The sequence below is a fragment of the Octopus bimaculoides genome, chromosome 26, assembly GCF_046866305.1.
Source record: "Octopus bimaculoides isolate indiv1 chromosome 26, ASM4686630v1, whole genome shotgun sequence".
NCBI lineage: Eukaryota > Metazoa > Mollusca > Cephalopoda > Octopoda > Octopodidae > Octopus > Octopus bimaculoides.
Genome location: NC_142953.1, coordinates 5617251 through 5624750, shown reverse-complemented (window position 1 = coordinate 5624750; position 7500 = coordinate 5617251).

Below are 7500 nucleotides of genomic sequence, written 5' to 3'. Positions count from 1 at the left end.
TATCTATATAGATATATATGTATATATATATGTGTTTATATGTGTGTGTGTGTGTGTGATAGACTCTCCTGTCGAAGACGACGTATGTGTGTTCAGTCTTGTTGAACGAAATGCACAAGTGAACGAAATGAACAAAATGCACATTATAAACAAATGTTTATAATGACGAATTGTGCTGTATATGATCAGTTGACTCCCTCCATCAAATCAGGCGCACAAATGTATCCCGCGTAAGACATCGGAACTATCGCGCAGCAACATGAAGTAAAGCCTTTCTCTCAAGACCACAACGCTCCTCCCGGTTCGGAAATCGAACACACGAGCTAACGATCAGGATTATTTTTAGAGATACTACTGTCTTTCTAGAATGGAAAGACAGAGAAGGTATAATTGTCCACATCTACGATTTAGATACAAACGTATCTAAAACAATTGGTGAACGCCAAGCCCAAACTTAAGCGACTATGCTGTGTTTAACCTTTTCTTTTTAGTTCTTTTGCACTGTTCAGGAGACGTATAGTATTAGCTGTGAGGATTTTGCCGATTAACTCCTTATTTATGTTAAATTTTACAAAGACAACCTTATACTTCAAAAGTTCAGAGAAAATTTTGTTGTAATTAAATTACACGTTCTACAAAGATTAAATATGTTCTAAGTAACATTAATTTTAATTCTACAATGTAATATAACTAATTAGCTACCATGAAACATGTGGAGAATTTACTTCAAGTGTGATTTTGCTTATTTATTATATATATAGGTGCAGGTATGGCTGTGTGGTTGAATAACTCGCTTTGAAACCGCGCGGTTTTGCGTTCACCTCGCTCCGCAGCAACATGGGCAATATTTTTCTATCTGTAGCTCTGGGCTGACCAATGCTTTGTAAATGACTTTGATAGTAGATGAAAAGTGTGTTAAGCCTGTTGTGTGTGTGTCTTTGTATATACATATATATATATATATATATATATATATATATATATATATATATATATAAAGATGAATATATGGACAGATAGGTGGATGGCTAGATAGATAGCGAGGTATATGCGTTCATATATATATATATATATATATATATATATATATACATATATTTAATTATTCATTTAAACGCACAATAAGTTTATTATACATAATATATGTCTATAAAAAGATATATATTTATGTATGAATATATATATATATTTATATATATATGCTTAAACACATTCATATACTATATTCACACACACACTGTGCGTGTGTGTGTGTGTGTGTGTGACACGTGCCAAGTGCTGTTATTTTAGGTATTACATGAAGAAAATTATAAAGAGTGCTTTTTTTCGTCTATGGAGATGGATTGCTTAAGAATGTGATACGATACGAAAGCACACAAAAAGAATGCACCTCATCCCTTCCATTCCTAATCTTTTATGCAGATTCTTCGAAAAGCAGACGACCAGCTATTCCAATCAATGCGACAAGCAAAGAATACGAAGAGACGTTATATGCTAAGGCTAGACTGTCTAAAAGACGAATCTGCACTTTCGGCATGCCACTTTCTATGAATAAAGAATCGAACAGAAAAAATAAGGAACGAAGATAGGCAACGTTAGCATGGCGATTTTACTGTATGAAGCAATGATTGTTTAAAAATTGGTTACAGTGTAATAGTTGATTTCTGAAGAGGGTTAATTTGACACGACATTTCAGCTATTCGTCGTGCCAGATTTTGACAGCTGTGACCTCTAGGGGTTGCTGTATACCTCTGCTGCACCATTGAGTATACCGGCACAATCCTACACACACATGCATATACACAAACGTATTATATGCATACACACACATAAGTATATGTACGTACACATATATTTTTTTCTCTCTCACTCTCTCTCTCTCTCTCTCTCTCTCTCTCTGTATATATATATATATATATATATATATATATATATATATATATATATATATATATATATATATATATATACATATATATATATATATATATATACAAACATATATAGTCTTATGTACGCACATACACATATATGCATACATGCATAGTCTTACCTGTACATACATACATACATACATACATATATACATACATACATATATACATACATACATAGACTTATATAGGTACACAGATGTATGAATACATATGTACGCCCACAAATGCGTAATACATTCATTCATCCATACATGCATATTCATATATATGAGCATACGAATTCAAAAGTAAATATGTGTATATATTAAGCATTAAGCATTGTTGATGCCATAAAATTCTCGATACTTCGAGAATATGAAATAATTCTTTAGGAACAGTGAATCTCGGAGCAGATAAAGATATGAAAAATGGCGTCAGTTGAAAAACAGGAGCCTTTTTTGTTAAAAACAAAAAAAAAAGGCCACAGATGCATTGCTCATGAGTTTCCTCGTTCCAAGAATGAATATGCAGGTACAGTATTCCCTCGACTATCGCGGGTGCTACATTCCAAAACACCCGCGATAATTGAAAATCCACGAAGAGTACTGGGGTCGATTCTTTCGACTAAAAATTCTTCAAGGCGATGCCCCAGCATGGCCTCAGACTAATGACTGAAACAATTATTAAGACAAAAACGATATATATATATATATACATGTATATATATACACGCACGCACACACACACACATATATATATATATATTCATATGTGTAACAAAACTGTCCGATGAACGGGAACGTGAAACTCAGAGTAACAGTCTTTTGTTATATTTCTGCTGCTTTTAAATAAAGTATATATATATATATATATATATATATATATATATATATATATATATATAACTATACTCATGTATGTGTGTATATATGTGTGTATATATATATATATATATATTCATATGTGTATATATATATATATTCATATGTGTATATATATTATTAATTCTTAGTTAATTAATTAATTTTACCCATTTATTATTATTGAAATATATATATATATATATATATATATATATATATATATATATATATATATATATATATATATATATATATATATATATATACACATATATAATGTACATAAATATATAAACTCTTTTATTAAAGAAGTAGGAAAAAACAAAAAAAAAACTCTCTTCAGAAAACTGGTTCTCATGAATTCTCGTCACCGTTCATCAGACATTTGTGATAACGGCGAGAAAGGAAATTTTCAGAATTGTGAATATATATATAAACGCCAATGGACATTCTACCTTTGGTATTCGATTACTATTTTCTCCACCTTATTTTGCACGCATGTGCTTACTCTCTCTCGCTCTCTCTCTCTCTCTCTCTCTCTCTCTCTCTCTCTCTCTCTCTCTCTCTCTCTCTCTCTCTCCTGTATGTATTTATATATATATATATATATATATATATATATATATATATATATATATATATATATATATATATATATATACGTTTACCTGTATGTATGTTGGTGTTTTCTCGATTGTTTGGTCAAAAACAGTTGATGAGTGCATTATATACTTGTATAGAGAAATGAACTTAATTATGGAATGAAAACATGTCTACAGGGGTTTTTTTCTCCCGTTTCGAGGATCGGCCTCGTACCACTGATTGTTGTGGTATAGACTCTATTGAGGAAATTCTGTTACATTATAATTGTAGGGCCATCTTGGCGGAGAGAAGCTGTGTGATATTGTATATATGAGCGTATATATGGGTGCGCAGATGAGCACGTGTATGTACATATATCCGTATGTATGTGTATATATATATATATATATATATATATATATATATATAGAGAGAGAGAGAGAGAGAGAGAGAGAGAGAGAGAAAGAGTTAGGGATAGAGTGACACAGATGTATGTATAAATACATATATATATATATATATATATATATATAGAGAGAGAGAGAGAGAGAGAGAGAGAGAGAGAGAGAGTGAGACAGAGATATGTGTATGTGTGTGTATGTATGTGTATACGTATGTATGTAGGTATGTACGTATGAGTGTGTGTGTGTGTGTATGTATGGTCTCAGTTACAGAATAGATGTTAATGATATAGAATTGGACATTGAGAAATAGACAATATGACGATGATGATGATGATGATAGTAGAAGTGATATGGCGGTGGTGGTAGTGGTGGTGGTGGTTATAGTAGTGATGGTGGTGCTTGTGGCAGTAGTGCTGGCTCTTGGTGGTGGTCGTGGTGGTAATGGAGGCAGCGACGGTAGTGGTGGTGGTGGTGGTGGTGGCTGTTTTGTCGCTTTTGGTTGCGTAGGTAGAGACCAATAACATTGTTAATAGTGGTTGTACTGCTTGCGTTAATGGCGGCGACGTTGGTGATGGCGATGACAGTGGCGGTGGTTGTGGTGGTGATGGTTTTTTTTTTGGTGGAGCAATCAATCGGTGGTGATGTGGAGAAACGTCGATAGCAGTGTTGGTCGCGGTTGTAGTCACTGCTGTTAGCGGCGGCGACGGTGTTGATGTGGACGGTGGTGTTTGTTAGTGATAATGGTGGTGTACGAATACTAATAATAGTGGTGACGATGCTAATCACACTTTGGATTGACTACAGTGCCATTAATAAGTCAAGCTTCACCAATTTTGCAAGACAATTATGACATTTCCATATTGCTAAATATGTCTGCCCGCTATTCTTGGTCCACTTCTATGTCGCAGTTTCCGTTATCACTGACTTAGCTTTTACACCTCTTTCCCGCTCTCTTTCCCCCTATCTCTCTCTCACTATGTATCTATCTGTCTATTTTTCTTTCTCTCTCTGTCTTTTTCCCTTTCTCTCTTTCTATCTTTCTCTCTCTATATCAATGTGTGTGTGTGTATATATATATATATATATATATATATACATACATACATACATATATATATATATATATATATATATATATATATATATTTGTGCGTGTGTAAAGGTAAAATCGAAGTATCAAGATGTAGGAAGTTAGTAAGCTTCGAGCAGACTTTCTATCGGTCTTTTTTAGCGCTACAGCTAAGTTACGGGGACGTAAACACACCAACATCGGTTGTCAAGCGATGGTGGCGGGGACAAACACAGACAAAATTACATACCTATATATATATATATATATATATATATATACATACATAAATATCGATATATATACGACGGGCTTCTTTCAATTTCCGTTTACCAAATCCACTAATAAGGCTTTGGTCGGCCCGAGGCTATAGTAGAAGACACTTGCCCAAGAAGGCCACGCAGTGGGACTGAACCCGGAACCATGTGGTTGGGAAGCAAGCTTCTTACCACGCAGCCACACCTGTGCGTAAATTTTCCCCGTATCGAAGTTAGATAAGCTGAATATAGTTATTTTATAGTCCACGGTTAGCAACTGGGATCGTTGTGTGCCCGAGTAAAAATCCAAATTAGCGAATGGAATATGTAAGCGATAAAAAACCAACTAATATATATATAGTATGAAAATAATCACTGTTGACTCTGATAATTTTATATTAGAAGCAGCTAATATACAGGGTGTCCATAAATTCCTGGTGCAATTTAAAATAGTTGTATCTGTAAAAAGGATATGAAAGAAGAATGATAAATTTTTATTCATCGTGTTAATTTTCAAGATCTCCGCCATTGTTAGTAATACAAAGAGAAATGCGATTCTGTTGTTCTCGGAAAACATTTACCAGCTAATTTTCAGTAACACCTTCAATCACTTCAATCATCCTTGCTTTCAAGTCTTCTAAAGATCCAGAATCAATTGAATAAACAGTATTTTTCACATGTCTCCGTAAAAAAGAAATCCAATTGAGTCAAATATGGAGAAGGTGGAGGCCAAAATAATGGTCCCTCCCTTCCAATTCATCTGTGTGGCAATTTTTCATTTAAAAACTGCTTAAGTTGCAGAGCAAAGTGACAAGGTGTACCATCTTTTTTTTATTCTTCCACTCTAGGTACAAGGCTCGAAACTTTGGGGTATGGGGGCCAGTCGATTAGACCGACCCCAGTACGCAACTGATACTTAATTTATCGACCCCGAAAAGATGAAAGGCAAAGTCGACCTCGGCGGAATTTGAACTCAGAACGTAAAGACAGACGAAATACCGCTAAGCATTTTTGCCTGGCGCGCTAACGTTTCACCACCACAACTAGCACCATAACTACTGCTACAACCTTTACAACCACCGCAAACACTAACTCTACAACTACTACTAGAACATAACCACTACTGCACTCTGTACTAATACACCCCATCTACTACCACCACAACCACATTCTCTACAAATGCACATCTACTACCACCTAACCACCACTTCCACATGCTCCGTCACCGCTACAGATGCTACACAACAACTACTATACCACAAACGTCTGCAGTCTGCACTAAAGCACCACATGAACTACCACCACAACTGCAACCATATTCTTTACTGCTACACCACGTCTACTACCACCCAACCACAATACTCCACCACCATTCATTCAAACTCAATTACCTAACCTGTATTGATAGTTTAATGGCGTTTCGTCACACACCATTGCTTGCAATACAGCCTCGACACGAATGATTAAACTTATTGACAGTGGTGGTCGTGGTGGTCGCAGTAGCACTAGTAGTAGTGAGGGAGTTGACAGTGGTGGTGGTGGTGGTGGTGGTGGTGGTGGTGGTGGTGGTGGTGGTGGTGGTGGTGTGGTAATGGTGGTGGTAGTCGTAGTAGTGAGGGGGTTGACAGTGGTGGTGTGGTAACGGTAGTAGTAGTAGCAGCAGCAGCAATAGTAGTAGTAGTAGTAGTAGTAGTAGTAGTAATGAGAGATTTGACAGAAGTGATGGTGGTGTTGGTCATGGCGGCGGTGGTTGTGATTGTAGTGGCGGTGGTGTTGGTCATAGTGGCGGTGTCGGTCGTGGTGTTGGTGGTGGTAGTGGTGGTGGCAGTGGTAGTTGTTGATGGTGGTTGTGGTGAGAGCAGCCTGTGTTGGAGTGGTGGTAATTACGATGGCGGCCCCGCTGGCAGTAAATAGTGGTGGTGATGGTGGCTTTGGTGGATGTTGTAGCAGCAGTAGTGGTGACGATTGAGCTAGTAGTAGTGGTGGGAGCGGCAGTAGTAGTAGTAGTAGCAGCAGCAGTAGTGGTAGTAGTAGCAGCAGAAAAACTAGTAGCGCCTTTGGCGCTATTATGGAGGCGGGAGGTAGTAGCGCTGATAATTATGTTGTGGCGGTGGTGGAGGTTGTAGCTTGATGATGACGATGGTTATGATTATCTTGATGATGATGTCAATGATGAGGATGATGTGATGACGGTGGTAGTGGTGGTGATGACGACGATAATGATGATTATGATGATGTGATGATGGTGGTGGTGGTGGTGGTGGTGTTGGTGGCGCTGGTGGTGGTTGTAATGTCATGATGACGATGATGATGATGGTGGTGGAAGTGATGGGAAATGACGACGACGATGATGAGGATGATGAGGATGGTAGTGATGGTGGTAGTAGTGTTGGCAGGATGATGATGATG